We start from the raw sequence: 21,778 nt of genomic DNA on the forward strand, positions 1-21,778 counted from the left end.
GAAATATGACTGAAGTGCTGAGTTGAGTTGCTTTAAATCCGCTGGAGACAAGGCTCCTGTAGGTCACTACAAAGACAATTGAGTCTTAAAAAGTTGTGGGCTTCAGAGTGAATTAAGGCCAAGCAGGGGCAATTGAGAACTGGGCCCTTAAAAGAGGTTTGGAGTGGGCCCAAATCTCCTTCTGAATCCCTGACAGCTTGACCATATTATGATTCTTGCTTGGTGCTGTAGTATTAGAGGGAGATGAGCTGCAGAAAATAAAAATTGTTTTCTTGAACAGTTCCTGATTTTTTAATGTGGAGAAAGAATGCTTTTGTCAGGAACACTTCCTTGATCTTTGACCAGGGATAGAGACATCTTTCATTTCTTCACACCGTGCATCTCCTCTCCTTTAACACCACAGCGGCAGAGACTCCTGCCTCCTTTTCCTCCCCTCCCCCAGGTCTTGGTAGAAGAGAGGCTTTGAGAAGAGTGACAGGCTCCCTGTGGTAGGTCTGTGCCTTGTCACCAAGCCTCCTAAGCTCAGGTCTGTGGTAGCCACAGGAGAGGCAGCTCCATGCTGTGTGGCTAGTGACATTTCCGGCTGCCAGTGCCCAGCCAATCAGTGACAGACTCAGCTAGCCAGGATGATGACACATGAAATATGATAATTTTTCTCTAAAGAGTCTGGGAGGAAAGGGGGCTGGTTTTGGCTGGGGGTGGGTGAGGCAGACAGAGCTAGGTAAGAGAGAGCCAGGCATGGGTTTCAGTGGTCTGCCTGGCAGGACCAGGAGAGGGAATGAGAGTTGGGGCTAGAGCTGGAGGGACCTGTCCTTGAGTGGCCCTAGGCACACAGCAATAGAGGGCCTGCTGATGGCCAGGAACAGGGGGCCAGATAGCAGGGCTGGGATGATGCTCTGGGGCTCTTGGGTGGAGTAAAACAAGAGTAAAGTTACTTTTTGTTTGTTCTCAGTGGTACCTCTTTAAAAGCTGAAACAAAACTGGACTAGATGCCATCTGGGTGGCTGAAGTGGTTGTCATACGCAGTTTAGGCTGGGGGTGGTTTATCTCCCTACGATGTTGTTCAACCTTCATGCTCAACTTTGTTCCAACTCTCCCCACCTCCCCACCCCCCACTTAAAAACAGAATAGCAGTGAAACCTTGCTAACAAAAATTTGAAGAGGAGCCAGATCAGAATAGTCAAACACCAAAGCCCAGGTGGCAGTTTCGATTTCTGATGTCAGAAGAAAACCTGTCCTAGACCAGGATCTGGGACTGAATCTCAAGGTGGATCAGAAATGGTGTCAGAGCCATCCTTTGGACTGGGAACATCTTTCAGTTCCCTGAGGCTCCAGGGCAGGGCAGCAAGCTCTAGGATTAAGCTGGGGGTGGAGGGTGAGGTTCAGCTGAGACTTCACTGCCTTCAGCCACCTGGCCCTTCTAGCCCTTCAGGAGCAATAAGGGACCCCAGAGGAGTGACCCCTGTTTTGAAAAGTCTGCTGTTTTGAAAAGTTTAACCTATTAAACATGAATGTTTAGAAGTGTTCACATGCAGTGCTATTCATCATTAGAAAGCTCATCATGCAATAAACACGTGTGCTTTGCTTATATCCTGTATTTGCATATGTTTCCCCCACCATGTAATGCATTATCCATGTGTGCAGATACAGGAAAGTCAATGAACACTGTCATTGCCTACAATTTGCCCTGTGTGGCAATAGGCCTGGTGCTGCCTTCCTTCCAGTATTCCCAGCCATGCTATCCAAGTGATAATTGGTGTACTGTATCTTTAAAAGGTTAAAACCCCTTTAAAAAAAAAAAAAAAAAAAAAAAGGTCTGGACTCCTAGTGGAAAAGACAAGCTGGGCATGGGTTGGCTCTGGATTCAGAAAGCAGCTGCTGATTAGATTCTGTGTCTGCGGGCTGAATTTATTCCGTGTTTCCAACAGGAATTCAAGAGGGATGCTTCTGTTTGGGTTTCTGATCGTGATTTATATTTATTCAGAGGAATAACAGAGGGTGGATCTGTTCCCGGCGCGAGCATGCTCACCACCAGCCGACTCTCCCATTATCCCCCTGCCTAGTTTGGTGCTCCAGTATACATGAGTATTCCGTGTGCATGTGTGTGTATACAAACACGCATGCACGCCTGGATGGACAGACATACGCACAGGTTATTTCTTAAGAGCAATTCCTTCAATAAGGTCTTTACCCCTTACTTGAAACAGGTGTTTATGAAAAAAAATGCACAATATCCCGACTGACCGGAATAATTGAAGAAGGGTGCTGGATCCGTGGGTCAGAGAACACACAGGACCAGCTTGCTACCCCAACGCTGAAGGTAGGGGACTCTGGGTTTTTATTCCGCGGATGGATTCCTTGCGCTTTATTTTTCCCTGATTGTGTTTTCTCCCGCGGCCGCCACGGGGAAGTGCCACAGTGCTGGGATTCCATTTTGTCGCTGCCTTTCTCACACCAGGTGTCTGGGTGGCGGTGGCCGGGCTGGCAGGGTGGCCACGGTGTGCGGTGTGCGCGGTGGGCTGCGCGCTCGGCCTGGCTGGGGGAGCGCGAACCTCAAGTGACCCCCGCGCGTCAATCACTCGCAGCCGCTGCTGGGCTGTAACCCTGTGCGCGCCGCGCGCCCCCACGATGATAGCTCGGCTGCGTTGCGCTGCAGACCTGGCTCCTGGGCCGGACTGCTGCTCTAGGAAGGGTCAGGCCCCAGAGATGTCCGTTGGTGCTTGGTAGAAGGATCATATTGGTCTGATGCTGGGTGCCAGGATGGAAGAGAGAGATTTTTCTTCTTGCTCAAAGTCCTGCCACCCCTTGAAAATGATTCCATGGGGGGTGGGGGGTGTTACACCTTGTCAGTCCTCTCCCCAAAGCACACTACACCACACCAAACCCAAACTCCTCCTGAGGTGGGAGTGGGGGTTGGGCAAATATCTTGCTCTGTCACTAATAAAGCAGGTGCCCCTTCCTAGATGCCCCACATTTCACCATATTTTAAAATGGGAACACTGCTGGTGACAAATGGCCCCTGGGGAGGTGATGGACAACCAGACTGGTGGCTGGGGCAGAAGTAGTGGAGTGGAGGAACTTGGAGATCGGTATGGACTTCCTTGAAGCTGGCTGGTTTGGTTTATACTGCTTGTCAGGGTCAGGACCCTTTCTGTGGCTTGGCCTGTCCTTGAACTTTGGGGACAGTGTTTGCACCAGAGCCTGCTGGCCTGGAGGAGTGGTGCTGTGGTCCTCTTTGCGCTTTGCATCTTGAAAGTTCTGGCAGCCTTTGGTTTTGCAAGGTGGTGGCCAGGCGCCCCAGAGATATCAGGCATGCTTTGATTTTTCTTTTAACCCAGGCTTGCCTTCTGTTGTTGGGTTGGGGGTGGGGAGTGGAGGGGTGAGAGAAAGAGAACAAGGCATTTGTTGAACTAACCTCTGCAGAAGTGTTCTCTCCAACCCCTGTTTATGTAGTTATGTAATCCCAGCTAATGATCAGACCCTGTGCCCAAATACTAGCATCAGCTCTCTGCACTCAAGTTGGGTGCTTTTGTTGTTTATAATGTCTTTATGTAATTATGTGTGGGATGATGACAGGAAGCATGTGGGGACAAGGAAGAGTCATTTGAACAACGTAAGGGTCAAGAACACAGGCAAAGAGCGGGCTTATTGCTTGAGGACAGAGGTCTCAGAATTGGGTTGGTGTTGATTGAAACGTTCCCACTGATTTCTACCCAGGTGATACTTGTCTGAACTTTCTGTTGTAATCTCACCCCTCTCTGTTCACGGGGAAGGGTATAGCCACTTCTGCAAGGCCCTCAGATTCCTAACTCAAAAGGGTAAAGGACGCTGGGTCTAGCCACTAAGGTGCCTCCAGAGGAAGAGCCAAAGAGAAGTCTGCCCTGCTACCTGTGCCAGTTTTATTCTGGGCTGGGATGTCCTGTAGGGTGGAAAGAGTCCCATGTTAATGGATCTGTTTTCATGTAGACTTGAGGGAGCTGGATGCCCTTTCCATCCTTGCATTGCAATATTGGGGGTTTTACAAGGTAGGGGGATAGCTGTCCTGTGAGGAGCTCTGCAGGCAGGAGAGCTTAGCTCTCCCTTCCACCCAATTCTGTAAAGTACTCACAGTCTCTTAATACAGAGACGGTGGGACTGGTGACTAGGTCTGGCCTCCTAAAGCTAAAGTTGTTTTCGGGTCCTCAAGACCCTGGCACAGCAGTTGGCTGGTGGGGGCAGGGGTGATGGGAGCATTGTTGCTTTAAAGGCTAACTACTACTGTGTGCTCTGTAGATCAAGATGTACTCAATTGGCGCTATTGTCAAGATGTCTCCGCCCATTGTATTACAGCAGTGGCCACCCTCCTCAGAGTGCAGAAGTGTAAGCTGCTTTTGGACCCCTGCCAAATGAGTCAGGGAGGCATTTAGTGTGTGAAAGGCTCAAGCAAGAGGAGATACATTTAGTCTGAAGTCCTGACAGATTCCAAGACCCAGCTTGATGGAAGATAACATTAAGAAAGCTCTGTGTCAACTAGATAAGCTTTCAACTTGTCTTTCTTCCTGTTCAGCAAGTTCCTTGGTGTCTTTCAGGAGTTTGTTTGTTTGTTTGTTTGTTTAATTTATTTATTCCCTTAGGACCTGACAGGCTGGTTTTCAGTCTATTACCCCAGGGGGAATCAGGGCACATTTTACCACTCCCTAACTGTACCAGGACAGGCAGGGCAGGAAACCCTGCTCCCTGAGCAAGCAGTTTTGCTCTTCATCTATAAAGCTGGTGGAAGGACCAGAACCTTGAGAAGAAAATGAGATAGATTGGAAAGTGTGCTTGCTCTGCAGCTGGAAGGCTTTGTAGGTGTCACACCATCTGGACTGCACAGTTGTGAAGAGTAAAGCGGAGAAACATCCATCACAAGTCTGCATGTGAACTTCATCCTGCTTCTATCGTTGGTGGGAATTTAAGACCCTCTTTCAGGACTTAGCATTTAATTTAAAATTCTAAGAGCCTTGTTAAATACCCTTAGAAAATCTGGAGAAATCATTAAAGCTTTGTGAAAGGGTTAGGGAAGTTGTTTTTAATCAAACATCAGTAATAATAAAAATAATAATGCTAGAAACAGGAGAAACTGAAATATTATGTTTAAAGGCTATAAGAATTCAAAATGTGGACTTTTAAGATTAGCAAATGCATATAAGCAAATTAATAAAATGTTATATATTTTGTTGCATCTTTTGACCTGTGTATACCAATGGATGTTTTTGTGCCCTGTTTAGGAAGGCACATGGGTCTGGAGCACAAACCAACTGAGTTGTGGTTGGGTTCTGTTTAGCATGTTGTTTAGAGAGAAAATGCAGCTATTTAAGAAAATAGTCTGCCTCCCAGAACCCTCTAAAGTTTCTGGATAGGCAATGGCTTGCCAATCAAATCATAGTACAACTATAAAGTCCTGCTAGGAACTTGGTGATCTTTGGTTGGCATTTAATAGGGCTGTACTATACATTATTAGAGAAGTTTTGTTTTAACATTTGAGAATCCTGAGAAAATGATCTTGGAACTTTTGTGTATCTTCTTGTGGTAAGAGACACACTCCAGCCTTCTGGGCCAGTGACATTATGCTACAATTGAAAGAGGGCTGATGGTGGACTCAGGTAGAAGAAGTGGGCTCTGGTGGCATAGCTTTTTATGCCTTTTTAGGGAAAGAAGGTTGACCACTGCCACTGTACTGCTCCATTGGATAATCGAGTTCAAGATGTTACTACCACACCCCAGGGTTTGTGTTGGGGATTATTCAATTCAGATGCTGTACTCAGAACTGGAAGGATGTCTGACTTATGTGAGCACACAGAGTGTGGCCCAACCCTCTGTCCATGTGCTCAGCTGCAATTCTTCTCTAACACAAAGGCAACAGGAAAAGCACAAGTAGAAGGAAAGGAAGGTGCTTTTTGAAAGAGTATTTTTTACAGTTTGGTCCATCTGTGGAAAATGTGAGGACCTAACTGAAAGCAAGCGAACAGTGATGCTTAAGGTCTGAATGCATACATTTATTGTCAGATCCCTTATCTGAAAGAAAATGTCCATTTCAGGTCATTAGATATAACTAGAAATGTTCAGAAGTATTTTAAAGTTCCATGTCTTCAAGGGAAGGGGCATCATTGTGATGAGTTGAAGAGAAGTGATTCCATGAAATCCCAAGTTGGTGGGAAGGCAGAGTAGAGGAATTGGTGACATGAAGTGACTGAAGCCCCCCCACCCCCCATCCACAAGGCTGTCTTGCTGGGTCACTGTTGAGAACACTTGCTTGGGAAGTGGGATGGCAAGTTTGGGCTCTGAAAAAGATAGAAGAACTTATATATGAGTGAGGGGCTCCTCCCCTCGTCAAGTGGTCCTGACTGCGAAGTGTAGTTGAAATTCTTGTGGACAGAGAAGTATGGTGGAGCTTTACTCCTAGACGTTAGAAGTATGAGCCAAGACTAGCCCTCAAATTTAAGGAGTGAAGCAGAGAGAACCATGGGGACCTTGGGATCTCCCTGAGCATCGATAGCCCTTGTAATGGAAGTTAACCTTAAAACAAAACAAAACAAAACAAAAACAAAAAACAGTCATGGTTACATAACTGGATCCAAAGAAAAGCCAATGAAAGAGTAATGGAAACAAATGAAAGCAGTATTATAAATGATGTGTGAGGGGCTTGCTTGGCAAAGTGTTTGCCTTGCAAGCATGAGGATCTGAGTTCAATCCCTAGATGTGGTTAAAAAACAGTCAGGCATAGTGGTGAGGGACTTAAAAATCTCATTGCTGGGGAGGCAGAGACAGGGGGATCCCTTGTGCTCATTGGCCAGCCAGCCTAGGCTACTTGGTGAGTTCCAGGCCAGGTACCTGAGGAATGACATCTGAGGTTGTCTTCTGGCCTCCACATGCATTCTGCATACATATACATACATACATACACATAAACATGTGCACGCACACACATATATGTGCACACATATACACATACACATGAACATGAACACACATACACATATTAAAAATAACATGACATATTTAGTTGAGTCTATGAATAATTTAAGACTCTTCAGTCACTGACTGCATTTCCAGGCCCAACAGGAGGAGGTGAAAGCTAATGAGTCTTGAAAGAAATAAACACCTTTGGCAGAGAAGGAGAGGACTTTGAAAACCTTGTTAAGATCTATATTTTAGAGTCCTGATCAAAGCCTACATTTGGAAATGCAAACAAAACAAAACAAAACAAAAAACAGAAACAAAAACAAAAAAATAAACATAGTCCCTTCGCTTCCTCTGGCTGTGGCTTCAGCTCAGATACCAGAGGCGAGGAGGGAACCACCAGCACTTTGCCTTCGCAATTTGCAGTTCTCATGTCAGGATTTCTGTGTGTCTTTTGGTATCTTGGGATGAGCATATTGCACCTTGGAGAAGGCCCAGACCATTGATCCCTCTTAGCTGCGGCTTTATTACACAAAGTTCACATTTGGTTTCAGATAAAAAGACAAATTGTCATGGGCATGGCTCTTAGGAGTTGATCACAAGGAACTCAGAGTGAATGTTAACTACAAATGCCCTTCTGCTGGGGTGGCCTAAAAAAGGGAGAATGTATACATTCCCCCAAACATCCCAGCTCCCTGGCCCTCAGAATAGACTTAATACAGTATTAGAAACTCCCTGACTCAGCAGACCTTGGTGAGGGTACTGGACCACTCAGGGGTGAAGCATGTGCTAATGAACCCAACTGAAGCATTGCTATGAAAAGCCAGGCGAGAGAAATGGCAGCAGCTACTTGCTCCCTGCCCTTGTTTTAAAAGACTTCTAAAGTTGAAATGATTTCAAGGGATTTCTTTTTTTTTTTATTAGATATTTTCTTTATTTACATGTAAATTTCTCCTTTCACAGTTTCCCCTCCAAAAAACAAAGAAACAAACAAAAACAACAAAAACAAACCCCTGTTGCCTCCCCCCTCCCCATGCCTGCCACCCCACACTCTCCCACTTATTCGCCCCGGCATTCCCCTACACTGGGGCACAGAACCCTCACAGGGCTGAGGTCCTCTCCTCCTATTGATGATCGAATTTGCAATCCTCTACTATACACATGCTGCCAGAACAATCAGACCCCTCCATGTGCAGTCCTTGGTTGGTGGTTGAGACCCTGGGAGCTCTGAGGGTACTAGTTAGTTCATATTGTTGTTTGTCCTAAGGGGCTGCAAACCCCTCAGCTCCATTGGTCCTTTCTCTAACTCTCAAGGGATTTCTTAAAGCATAATTATGATCACAGCAAATGGGAGAGTTGGAGCCTAATATGCTCTGGATTCCACTTTCTGCTCAGTGGGCATCCTTGTAAGGGTGTTTCTGAAATGATGGGGAAGAGCCAGAAACCAATCAGTCACCATGTGGGGAATCTTTCCCAGCAACTAAGATGGCAATCCCTTATTCTTTTAAATTAATTGTAATGAAAAAGAAACAATAGAGAAAACATATGGTGAAGTATTTAAGTCATACATATAAGGAAACAGTATCTAAGGAAAAACAGTACTGCTAACATTCAGTACTCCCCTGTCCACTGGAAAGAAAGAGAGGTGGAAGCCTCCTCCCCATCCACCCTACTTCATCTCCACTTCTCATCTATAACCATTTCTCACACATCTCCACGTCTTTCCCCTTATTTTTCTTTATTTCTCTTATATTTGTGTCCATAAACAATATCTTGCTTAGTTTGTGGTGCCATATAAGAAATGGAATCATATTGGTATTTTGTTGTTCTGGTGTCTAATAAATGTGGCCCAGGCGCACCAGTAAGGCTGCACTGGTTGACAAACAGCTGGGCTATCTCCATATCATCAGTAAATTGCTCCTGACCTGATCAATCCTGAGTGCAACTCTGATACTTCTCTGAGTCTTCCCCCTCTCTAAGGTCCAAAGCAGGACTGTAATCCTGTGGTTGGATGCTTTGCTCCTTGGTCCATTCACATTGTTGACTGTAGCTAAGAGGTCTTCATTTGCTGAGCTGCTATATGGAATAAGACAGGCACATCATGGTTTATAACTATCTTATTATGAATAAACAGATTCCCAGGATTTTTTACTGTTGCAAACAGTATAACTGTAATCATTTTGTTCAACCCCCCCCTGCTGAGCATGTGTTTTCATTTGAAGAATAAACACAATAGTAGAATTACTGGTCACAGACTATGAATGTTTTCAATGCTATACAGTAGTTTCAAAAATAATTTCCACTATTTTGTGTGACTTCACCTCAATAAAAAAATTAATTTCCATTGTGCCAAACACACACACACACACACACACACACACACACACACATCCTGCTGCAGTGTAGAATTGTCTCTGTTGCTTCATACTCTTGCCAATGCTTTATATTTTGTAGGATATGGAAGTGTAACAATAGCTTATTTGGTTGTATATATTTGATTGTTTCAGAACTTTTATGAGTTGCTGGCCTTTCAGGTTGTGTGTGTGTGTGTGTGTGTGTGTGTGTGTGTGTGTGTGTTTGAGTGTGTGTGTGAAGAATCTTCCACATCTTTAGATTGTTTATTTTAAATCAGTGTTCTATACATTTTTCTATTTATGCCTGAGTTCTTTCTATTCTCAAAGCTGTTTCTCTTCTGTCTACAAGTATCTTCTCATTCATGGCTCTTTCAGTCTTTTAAAGTATCTTTAAAGAAATGGAAGGTCTTGATTTAAAGTAAAAAAGACATATCCATCTTTTCTTTGTCATTAAGCATTTCATATTTTAAGGACATCTTGAAGAGAAACACTGTCTTCTAGAAGTTTCTGGCTTTTTCTTTCATGTCCCCCAAACTTAGCATTTTCTGTGGATTTGACATTTATCAAAGTAAGGATTTGCCCTTTTTCTGTAATCTGTGAAGGCTTTAAAACATTTTATTTTTTTTACACTTAGTGTGTGTGTGCTTGCATGCACGCATGCCATGAGACAGCTTGCAGAAGATGGTTCTCTTCATCCACTATGAGTCCTAGGGATTGACTCAGATCATGAGGTTTGTCTGCAAATGCCTTTTCTTGCTTAGCTATCTTGCCTAGCCTTTTAAGGCTTAGCAAACAAACAAACAAACAAACAAAAACATTAGTGGAATTTTGAAAATCGCTTTTCTTATATTTATTGAGATTTATATATTTTTCTTCCTTAAATTGTTAATATATGGTAAACTGATTAATATTAAATTAATCTTGCTTGCCTAGAGTAAACTTTATCATAACAGGTTCACATTTGTATATACTTCAAGATTCATTTTTGTTATATGTTGCTTAGAAGTTTTGCATCTACGTTGTGATTTCCATTCTTCATCCTCTCCTTGTCATTTTTTATATTGAGTTTGAGCTAGGCCTAACAATCTCTCTTTTTCTGTTCCTGAGAAGGGCTTTTGTATGTCCTGTACTATTTTTTTTTCCTGAAAATCTGGAAATTTTTTACTCAATTTCTTCAGTAGTTAGTGGATAATCAGGTTTTAATTTTTTTCTTGACTCAATTTTGGTAAACCATCCTTTTCTATTTTATTTGACTCTTAAACATTTGCTATCAACTTGATTTAATAGGCATGTATCTTTTAAGTTCTGTTGGATCTATAGTTGTGTCTCCTCATTTCTATAACCAATGTACCTCCTATTTCTGTAGTCTTCTCAGAATTTGTCATAGCTTTAAAGAACCAGTGGTTTATGATCTTATCATTTACTTTCCAGCAAATACATTTTTATATTAGTTTTTAAATTTTCTCCTGTTAGCTTTGAGATATTGTTATCTCTTTTTTTGATGTATTTTTAATTTTCATTAAAATGAAACTTTATCTCAAAAGGAGGAGAGGACCTCGGCCCTGTGAAGGTTCTGTGCTCCAGTGTAGGGGAATGCCGGGGCGAATAAGTGGGAGAGGGTGGGGTGGCAGGCATGGGGAAGGGGGAGGCAACAGGGGTTTGTTTTTGTTGTTTTTGTTTGTTTCTTTGTTTTTTGGAGGGGAAACTGTGAAAGGAGAAATTTACATGTTTTTCTCATTATGAACAGTATGAACTCAACATTTCTACTTTAATTTGTTACATGTGTCTGACATGTATTAGCTTTATATAATTTGGTTTTAAGCATAGTTTCTGCTACAATTATTCCTTAACTTGTACCTACTTATAGCTATAGCTTTTTTATTTTAAAAATCTAGATACTTGCTTTGCTTGTTACCTTCTTGCTATTAACTTCTAACCTAATTTTATGTTAAATCACATATGTATGCATAAAAATTGACTTTTAATTTTAATTAATTTTTTGAGATAAAGTTTCACTATATAGCACAAGGTGACTTAAAACTTACTATGTAGAAAGGCTGGACTTGAACTCAAAGAGATCTGCCTGCCACTTTCTGGAGTGCTGGTATTAAAGGTATGGAGTACTATGCTTGGGCTAAAGCCTAGCTTTAAAACACATTAATGATAAAGTTGAGGGTGTGCTCAATTTTTGTCATGTTATATGAGTCTACTATGTAAGTTCTAGATGCATAATAACATATGCAAGAACTATATGCAAGTTCTAGGTCAAGCTTCTTGATTATGTTGGTCAGATCCTTTCTATCTTCACTGTTTTCTGGTTTGTTTGACTAAATGTTGAGAGAAGTACAGTCTCCTACATGATTATAGATTTGATTTTTCTTTTGTAGTCTTTCCATTTTTGTTTTTATGTATTTTGAGCCCTTGTTATTAAAAGCCTGCATGAGTTTACAATAATTTTTGTATTTCAAGTTAATTGAATTTTATATAACAAAGTTGATCATTTTCTTTTGGATTCTTTTAGTCTTGATTCTTATATGGACTAATATTCACATGATTCTACCCACTTTGTTTTGTTTAATATTTTCTGTTAGAGCTTGAAATATTATTATTATTTTCTTAATGATAAGTTAGAAAAAACCCTTATGTTTTTGTTTGCTTGTTTTTGAGAAAGATTTTTATTTGTTGTTGGATAAAGGACTAAATTGGCTTTTTCTCCTCGAAGGTTATTCTGCTTGTCACCGTGTCACCTTGTCTTATTGTCACCTTTCATATCTATTGTCAGTCTTGGCTTTCCTTTGAGAATAATTAATTGTTTTTCATTTTGAACTACATTTAAATGTTTGGTGTTTGTCTTCAGTATTCCATGCTTTCACAAGGTGTTCATAGTATGCTACTATCTCATACTTAATCTTCCCAGTCAGGAGAAATTCTCCTCTTGTCCCCTCTTCCCAGGAGGTTACAAAAATTGAAGTTCAAGGTCACTATTACCTGCAATTGTCCTCTAGCTGGCATGCAGCATTTGGCTGCCTTTCTAGACTGCAGTTTTTACTTTGTTTTGCTTGCTCACATTTCTCACAAAAAATTCCAGCTCATTAGTTATTTAGAAAGATGTTTTCCCTATTATACCCATTTGTATTAATTGTTCCCAGTAAGTTGGTGCTGTCTACCAGGAAATTTCTACTAGGAAATTCTAGTCCTTTAGGTCATCTATAGCACCACAATGGATCTTAATACTCACCAACTATGGAAGAGTCTGCTGAGCTCGTTGAGGGATGTTTATATACTCTCAGGGTTTTGCCTTGGTCAGTCTATCCCATGATCTAGTCAGCAGATAGTATGGTGTTCTTTCTAAGGCAGCATTTCAGGCTCCTCCAAGGCTGATGGAGACGTGTTGATTGTCAGTGTATTTTAACCTGGCAGTAAAAGTCTTATGAGGATAGCAGTAAGTGATTCTGAGTCGTAATCAACAGTTTTGCCCTTATATGCAAAAGTGTAACTTCTTGGGACTCAGTTCTTTCTCCATAGTAAGTTGAAAGAGCAGGTGGATTTATGCTGGGTTTCAGTTTCATGCATTAACTGTTCTGCTTTCGTATGATGCAACTCTCTGTCTTGCTACCCCAGACCTGAAGTAGAGTAAATCAGGCTTAGAGGAAGACTCAAGACCCAAAACAATTTGGCTTTTCTGTTATAATACCTCTTTTCTTCCTGATCATAGCACAATATCTATCTCCACGTATTTGGTTTCAGTATGCTAGGGAATTTTTAAGGTTCACTCTCTTGTGTGTGGTGGTATACTGAAAGCATCCAGTAGTTCTCCAGGACTGATTCTCTTGCCTTCTAGCAAATAGGAAGGTGGGGGTCAGCTGGCATCCTTAGCCCTGTTCCCTTGCCCATGTGTCTGTGCTGCACATGGCTGAACTCAACTCCCAGGGTTCTTGGCTAAGGAACCTCATAAAACTCTATCCAAGAGGCCTTGACTGGTGAGTGACTCTGCTGTGACCTGCTCTCAGTCATGTAGGCCCTGCTGCTCCCTTCCTGAAACACTTTGGAGCAAGGACAGTTGGTTCATTATTGTCCTCTTCTCTTCCTGTGAGCCTACTGTTGGGGAGGGAGGGTATAGCAGATGGACTTCCTGGTTGCCAGGGACCTCCTGTAGCCCAGGGGAGTTAACAATTCCAATCTCACTTCTGTTCCTATCACTGGGCCCTTCAACATCTTTATCCATTCTCACCAAGCAAGGTTGATATGAGCCAGGAGGAGACTGTCTTAGATGGTCATATATGTAGGCACTGGATGGATAAGGGGCCCCCTCTTTCCATGCATGATTCCTATGGCTTAAGATGGAAAGAACTCACCTAGTTGAGTCTGGGGATGTAACTCTACACTCCACTTTCATTCTCAAATGAACAACACAATAATTCAGGGTCCAAAAAAAGGAAGAATGGCTTGTTTTCTTTACTGGAGGCAAGCTCTCTTCCTCCCTTTTTATACCTACTGACCCATAGAAAGGTAGATCACTTATTTTATTTTATTTTGAATGCATGATAGTGTGCCTGGGAGGCAGAAGAAGCTACACGGGGCCAATGAAAGCCTTGTAGGCTTGCCAGCCTTCTCTGTAGGTCACTGGCCAGTTCGGTAGAGCATCTGCCCTTTGAAATAGGCTGAGAAGTAGGAAGCCTGGGTTTCTGATTAGCTCACTAATTTGTAATGGCAGTCTTGGAAGTATCAAGGATCCTGGGGCCTGGGAAGAGAGGTAGTAAGCTTTGGAAGGAGAGGACAAGATGAGAGTGGAGAGTGGAAGAGGAGGTGGGAGAAGAGGAAAGAGGGATGAGTAAGAGAAAGAGAAAGAAGAGAGGAAACGAAGATGTGGAATGAAAGAAAGGGAAGGAGGAAAAGGAGGGAGAAGGAAACAAAGGAAAGATAGGGGAGGGGCAAAAGAGTCTAACATACAGACAACCCTCACTCTGGCTTCAGAACCCAGTTCTGGTCAGTTGGTTGACCTCTGACTCAGGTAGCCAAGAATGTCTTTGAGCATCTTATTCTATCTCCCAAGTTTTGGGATTACAGGTGTGTGCTTTGGTGCTCACGGTTTTTGTTTTGTTTTGTTTTGGTTTTGTTTTGTTTTGTTTTTGTTTTTGTTTTTGTTTTGCAGTAGTGGGGATCAAACCCAGGGCTAGGCAAGCATTCTACCAACTGCTTCACCCCTGCCCCCACAGCTTTTATACCCATATACCTGTGGATAGAAGTTTGGGTTGTTACTATGTTCAAACTGTTGTGAATAAAATTGCCATGAACATTTACATACAGGTCCTTGTGTGCCTGGAAGGTTTCATTTCTTTTAGGTAAATACTTTATCAGGTCTATGTTGGAATGCTGATTTCCTATTTCTATACCAATCTGCCTGTCATTGGGTTCTGTTTTTCGTCTATGAAGGAACATCAAATTATTGATTACTTTTTTGTTGTGACAGAATACCGTGACAAATGTAACTTAAGGGAGGATGAGTTTATTTTGGCTTACATTATGAGAATATGGTCCATTATGGTAGGAAGGCATGGGGGTAGCAGTGTGAGGCAGTTGGTCAAACTACACCCTAAGTAAGGAAGCAGGAAGTGACGGACGATGGTACTTAGCTCGCTTTTTCCTTTCCATCAAATGGCGGTGCCCACAGTTAGAGTGGGTTTCCCCATTTCAGTTAACCTAATCTAGAATTTCCTCAGGCATGCCCAGAGATTCGTCACCTGGGTGACCTTAGATCTTACTGATAATCAATATTAACCATCCCAGCTAGTGACAGATGCTGGACACTGAGCTAGAGTCACTTACTCTAATTGTCCACTGACCTGTTTGACACCCTCTATAGGAAACTTGGTGTGAGAAGGAAGAACACAGGCACTGGAGCCAGACTTCCACCCTGACTTTGTCATATACCACATGATCCTGCACAAGTTACTTGATTTCTTTGTGCCTCAGTTTCCTCACCTGTCAAATGTGGAAAGCTCTCTTGTGGGATGGGTAGATAGAAATAGATATACAACTTGGCCTGTCTTGAATACCCTGCTTTTGAAGGACTTGACAGGGAGTAATGGGTCTGAAGTGTGTGTGCCAGACTTTGTAGCTGCTTCCAATGGGACTGCCAGCCACTCTTCTTCCTGGCATTATGCCGCTTGCCTTCTCATTGAACAGCTTCTGTACTGAGTGGACAGTGCTTTCCTCTGTCACTTTTCTTCCAGCCTGGAGACGAGCTGCTGTCTTGGCTGCTTCAGCTGAAGTTTTGTTCCTAATTAAGCACCTGTGATCTTCCTGCCTGAGCTTTTTGGTGTGGTCCAGTTCCATCTCTCAGATACAACAACCAAATAGCAAGGCCTGGAAATATCCCTGTGCTCTGAGACACTTGCCCCTGGTTCTCTTCAGAGTCAGCTTCCATGGAGCTTGAAGCTCTGTGCTGACTAGAGGCTTAGCAAAGGGACCTTGGGCCCAGGAATACCTGTCCTATATAGTTCTGTAAAGACATGACTGTCAGGGCAGCATCCACTGTCAGCACAGTTGAGGAGTCTCATCTTGAACTTCCCATTTCTGCAAGCTAAACTCCCCTGGGAGGGCAGTGCTGTTATTAAGATGGAGATCGAAGCCCACGGAGTGAATGTTGGAGACAAGGACATGGCCCTTCATCTTTTAATACAGAAATAGAAACTCTTCCTGGGCCGGACCTTTTTCTCTCTCCAAAAGGAAGAACAGGAGAAATCAAACAGTAGGACTGACCTCTGAGAGTCTAAGGGAGGCACCTGTGTAGACGCTGAACATGCAGTCAAGTGGTAGCAAGAGACTGGCTTTGTTGTATTTTGGTTTGGTCTGTTTGGTTGAGACAAGGTTTCTCTGTCACAGGCTGGCCTGGAATTCACTGTGTAGCTCAGGCTGACCTCAAAACCACAATCCTGAACTACCCTGCTGAGAACTGAGACTATAGACATGCTATACCATGCTTGCTTTATAATCAGGTTCTTTTAGTTTAATTTTTGAGAATTTCATATATGAGTACTTCCTATATATCATTTCCCTCTTCCCTTCCAACCTTTCACTACTTCTTAAATCCATGAGTGCACACACATACATGTACATGCACACACAAACACACACACACACACACACACACACACACACACACACACTCACCCTACTAAGTCCATTTAGGGTTACATAGACTGACCACTTAGGATAGGATCATCTATCGGTGCCTTGTCCTGGGGAAGGCTGACTCCCCCTCTTAGCAACCATTGGTTGCCTATAGTTCTTCATCTAGGGGCGGGGCCTTGTGGGGTTTCCTCCTCCTTATATTAGGATGTCAGCTGGTGTTGTCTTTGCTTGGTCTTGGTTATGAGATCATGCTGTTGAGATTTCATGAGTTCAGCTTCCCTCCCATGTCTAGAAGAGACTGTCTAGCAGCAAGTGAGAGAACAACTTTGGAGACTTGGCTCTCTCTGTCCACTGTGGGTTCTGGGTATTGAATTCAATCTGTCAGACCTTTGCAGAGAATTCTTTTTATCTTCTAAATATCCCTCAGGGTTTTTTTTTTTTTTTTGTAGTTTTAAAAAATTAAAATATAATTATATCATCCTCACTTTTCTCTTTTTCCTAGAATCAACTTCTTTTAAAAATATTTATTTTTATTCTGTGTATACAAGTGCCTTGCCAATATATATGTCTTTGTACCACAGGTGTACCTGTTGCCCATGGAGGCTAGAAGAGGGTGTTAGATCCCCTGGAACTGGAGTTACAGACTGGTGTGAGCCACTATGTGGGTGATGGTAACCAAACCCAAGTCCTATATAAGAGCAGCAAGTGCTCTTATCTGCTGAGACATCTCTCCAGAATTAGCAAACTATCTACACTGGCTCCTGGGGGATGGGAAGGACATGGACCAAAGGAACATGGAGAGGCTGATGGCTTCTCATTGCCTCTCTCCTGACTCAACCCTGGCCCTGATGGTAAAAGTGTGGATGACTTGGCCTCGAGGGCATAAGAGTAGGAGATCTGGTCCCGACCCTTGCCAGCTATGGCACTTGGATGAGCTAGCTAGGGTAGTGCTGGAGAGAGGGTACTGGTGGTATGGCTGTGGGAGAGCTGGTGGACTGGCCAACTCAACTACCATTCAGGCCCAGATCCAGGTCTTTGAGTTGGCCTACCCTAGCATCTACCCCATCTATGAACTGTTAGAGCATGCAAAGGGGCTGCACATCCCAAGCTGCAGGATCTCGGTGACACAGGGCAACAATAGATATCACAGAGGAGTCCCTGTGAAGATCCGATATTGATAGTGTAGCAGAAGCCAGAGGCCTTGAACCAGATTAAAGACTCATTGCAAAAGTGTATACTATGTGATACTATGCAGCTTCCACAGTTAGATACTTGTTTGTTTTTATTTTTATTCTTGTTTTTTTTTTGGTGGTGGGGGGAGGATGCAGGGGTGGAGGGGAGATATGAAGGGGTGAGGAGATAAGTGGGACTAGGGTGTATGAGATGAAATTCACAAAGAATCAAAATGTTTAAAGAAAAAGAGTGTGAACTTTGGGTTGTGCAGTAGCTCAGTGTAGAGTGCTAGCCTACACTGTAAGTACACTTACACTTACATTTCTAAGGCACAGTATCACACTGTATACACTTTTGCAATGAATCTTTAGTCTGGTTCAAGGCCTCTGGCTTCTGCTACACTATCAATATTGGATCTTCACAGGGATTCCTCTGTCATAACCTATTGTTGCCCTGTGTCACAGAGGTCCCCCAGCATCACTGTCACAAAAATGTTAGAGAAAAGTAAAGGCCTTTATTGGGGCATGGTGCTACAGGCCAGTTGCTCTAGTCCTCAGGAGGCTAAGACAAGATGAGTACCGTAAGTTGGAGCCAGCCTGAAGTACAGAGAAAGTTCTAGGCCCACGGAGCTGTCATAAAACCTTGTGCATCTGAAGTTTTTCTCTGGAAGGAGCCCCAGATAGAACACTGTAGCTAAAGAGTAGAAGAGGTTATATTAGGGACCAAGCAGATAAGGCAAGAGGAGTCATGATCCTGTAACTAAAGAGGTAGCTGATGCAGGATTGCCAGAATGAGGACCTGTGCAGGCATGTCGACTCTCCAGAGACCGCCTTAGGCTTCAGTGGCTCTACTGTGTCAGGACTGGCCTTTCTGCATGAATCAATTGAGACTGGTTGTCCTTTCATGAAGGGATCAAGTTCCCCAGTATTTGCCTGGCTAATTACTTCCTTGCTTGTGCTCATAGACCCTGAACCATACTGAAACCTGTAGGTTTTGCTGTTCGCCTTTGTATATCCTTACAAGGTTAGCTCCTGTTCTGCAAAGTGGCTCACAAGGGGGCTCTGACAGCGCATTTCTCAGATTGCTTGATGAGGCCAGGCTATCTGTTACAGATAGACAACCCTTCATGGTTTATTCCAAGGAGACATTCTTGGGAACATCAAGAACCAAGCTGTGGGGACCCAAGGGAGCCTTTGCTGTTGTTTTGGGGCAGAGGACAATTCCAGCCTCAGGAACTCTGGCTGTGGTCACCGGCTTTGGGCTACAAGGTTTAGAAACTTGGTGTTTGAATGTGTGGATGGCAGCCTAACTGGAACACGTGTTGAGGCTATAAATTGACATTTGAGATTTGCTACATGTTGTAGAGGAAGTATTGGAATGATTGTCCATCCTTGGGAGGCAGAAAGGAAGCAGGAAGTGCATGGGGTGTGGCCTTCAGTCTCTGTGATCAGGGATAATGCAAACGACATGAAATAATGCAGGCCTGGGGAGGAGATGCTGACATTTGATGAGCATCTTCATCGAAGGGAACAAAATGGAAAACAAAATGCCCTGAGCTGTCTTACCTAGCGTGCAGTCCTAGAAGCAAGGTGTCAGGAGAATGTGAGCCATGACTGTGGTGATCTGTGGGGTTCTGGTTTCACTCCTCTGTGCCTCGGTTCCCTCAATAAAGCAGGAGGGGAGAGAATATTATGGTATAGAGTAGTTAAGAAGGTTAAATGGCTTCATATCTATATAGTGCTTTGGGTAGTGCCTGGCACTTCAAGACACATATACATTCTTTGTTAAAGACATAAAGGAACCTGGAGCCTTGGGAGAATACATAATTGGTGTAAAATCTGCTGAACTAGGCAGCTCTCAGGTAGGATCTGAACATAGTATCCTGCTGATCTGTAGCCAGCTTTCTCAAACTTGGCATCTGTGGTAAGCACCTTCTTATGGACTGCTGTCCCATTCACTGGGACAGAACACAGAACAGTGAGGCTGGCTTCTGATTACTGGATGCCCAGGTCCAGTAGTGACAACCACAGATGTTTCTACATGTTGCCAAATGTCTCTGGGGTAGAGAAGCTGCTTCTATTTGAATGCCACTGTGTAGGGAGCTCAATGTTGCTGAGGACTTGCCAACAATTTCTGTCTGAGTTTAAGAGCCAGAGGACCAGGATGTCTGCTGTGACATAGGGTCTATTATACATGATAGGAAAGCTGCACTCAAGAAATCTGAAAAAAAAAAAAAATACAGCTACCTAAACAAAACCTGCACAATGACAACATCAATTGACATGCCAAGCTGGAAATCTTACAACGTCCCACTCCTAGATGGAGAGCTATGGGCAATTAATGGCTACTGAGACAGGAAGAATCAGTCTTCTCCAGGGACAAGCCTCTGATAGGTGACCCAATCCAAAGTGGTCAGCCCTAAGAAGGTGCACATATGAGTAACAGCACGTGGAGTCAGCAAACTGCATTTTAATAAACATATACAGACATATGTAACAATAGTTAATAGAGAGATCATGAATTTGAGAGGAAGTTGGGAGGACACAGCAGGAAGGAGTCAGATGGAAAGGGAGGGGTGGGAGTAATGTGCATATAGTGCTCATGTATAAAATTCTCAAAAACGAAATAAACAAGAACTCCAGTAAGTCTAGTTCCTAGTCATTGCCTTCACGCTCTGGTTGAGTTCAGGGCAGGGCGTATCTGCGGAGTATTTGGACTACTCTTTCCTCCTCGTTCTCCTGGCTGGGAAGACATCTGGGTGAATTATCTATAAGTGTACTAGATCATGAGGTGTGTCAGGGAGGCATAGCCTGTGCTTCTCTACACAGTGGTCAGCTTACCCTTGCAAGTATAACTGATTGACTTAACTAGATTTAGCTTATGTAGGACCCCAGAGCAGAGGGGTCAGTGACCAGAGGACAGCTGATCTTGACATTTGTCAGTGCCTTGTCATCAGGATGCCCTCTTTGCTTATTCACATTTTATACATCCAAGTCTTTCTCTCCACTTCCTGTCCTTCCTTTGCTTTTTTTTTTTCTTCAGCCTTTGAGCTTCAACATGAAACAGAGATCAAACTGTGGTTCAGTGCATCAAGGCAAGTAAGTATGGGATGGGGACAGAGCTGCTGTGTCCTTGTTGGTGGTCAACCCTGTTTGTAAGGAATTTATTGGCCAGCTATTTGGTGCCTCTGACTAGATCTTTACTCTCAGCAGGTAGATGTGCAGTGCTCATTTTTTTAAAAAAAAAAAAGACAAAGCTCTCATGGTTGTACTCATTATAAAAGATGTAAATGGAGTTCCGCTAAATCTTGCTTTTTGTGGCTCAGTGATTGGTTTTATGTCAGTAGCTCTGCTGTGGGTCTTGGGTTTCCCTTATTTTCCTGGTACACTCTATTCCTTTCCCCTGAGATATGTCTGTTGAACTGTTGATATGTTCTCAGGAATCAGGTATCTCTCCAGTGCTGGTGGGACCAATCATGCCTACTGTTTTCCTTCAGATCTCTCACAGACACATCCTTCTGTGAGCTTAACACATTCCATTATATGCTGAAATCTGTATCTTTTCATGAGCAGTGAAATCAGGGCAGGAAGATGTGACTTCTGGGCACATGATGCAAGGGAGCTGGCTCAGCTCATCAGCTGAAGCAATTAACCCCTGCTTTCCTTGGAGTGTTGCCTCCTGCCATCCAGCCAGTGGACAGTGAGCACCCCAGTGTCTTCTGGGACAGGGGGAAAGCTGAGGAGCATCAACCTCCACAGAATGCTATGAACACAAATTTACTTCCCTAGCTAAAGGGAACCCCACTTGTTCAACTGATGTTTGCTGAGTGCCTGCTAGGTACTGTGTTGGAGACACACTGAAGTTCTTGGCCCTGTGGCCTTGAGGAGACTTGACTTTCATAGCTTACCTCTTGACACGGGTTACATATGCTCTAATTCTTCCTGTTCCATACCATCAGCATTCTAAAGCTGAGAAGTACATATAAATGGAAATGGTTTTGTGTGTTGACAAGATTTAACTAAAACTCTACATTCTCCGCACATAGATGCCAACTCTCTTCTGTCCATAGAAACACTAAGCTCTGGTGTTCGGAGATCTGACTGGAGCTTTCAGCCTGAGGTCAGCCTGCTGCTACTTCCCGTGCTCTCACTGTGCTCCTTGCTGGGAGTGAAATGTTCATCTGAGTATAGAGTTAA

The 21,778-nt window shown here is 43.4% G+C and overlaps 1 protein-coding gene across 3 annotated transcripts in view; it reads left to right on the top strand.

Annotated features, from left to right (window-relative positions):
- Hivep3 (HIVEP zinc finger 3) overlaps positions 1-21,778 on the top strand; it is a 397,924-nt gene that overhangs the window by 83,133 nt on the left and 293,013 nt on the right. For 2 of the 3 annotated variants that reach the window (XM_031378480.1, XM_031378483.1), the window contains exon 2: positions 2,208-2,320. The gene's annotated coding sequence lies outside the window, so the exon portion shown is untranslated. Of the gene's footprint in view, positions 1-1,833; positions 2,321-21,778 lie in introns of those variants that run through there. The other variant, XM_031378481.1, reaches the window with a different exon arrangement.

This window comes from Mastomys coucha, unplaced genomic scaffold (genome assembly GCF_008632895.1).
Source record: "Mastomys coucha isolate ucsf_1 unplaced genomic scaffold, UCSF_Mcou_1 pScaffold18, whole genome shotgun sequence".
Classification (NCBI taxonomy): domain Eukaryota; kingdom Metazoa; phylum Chordata; class Mammalia; order Rodentia; family Muridae; genus Mastomys; species Mastomys coucha.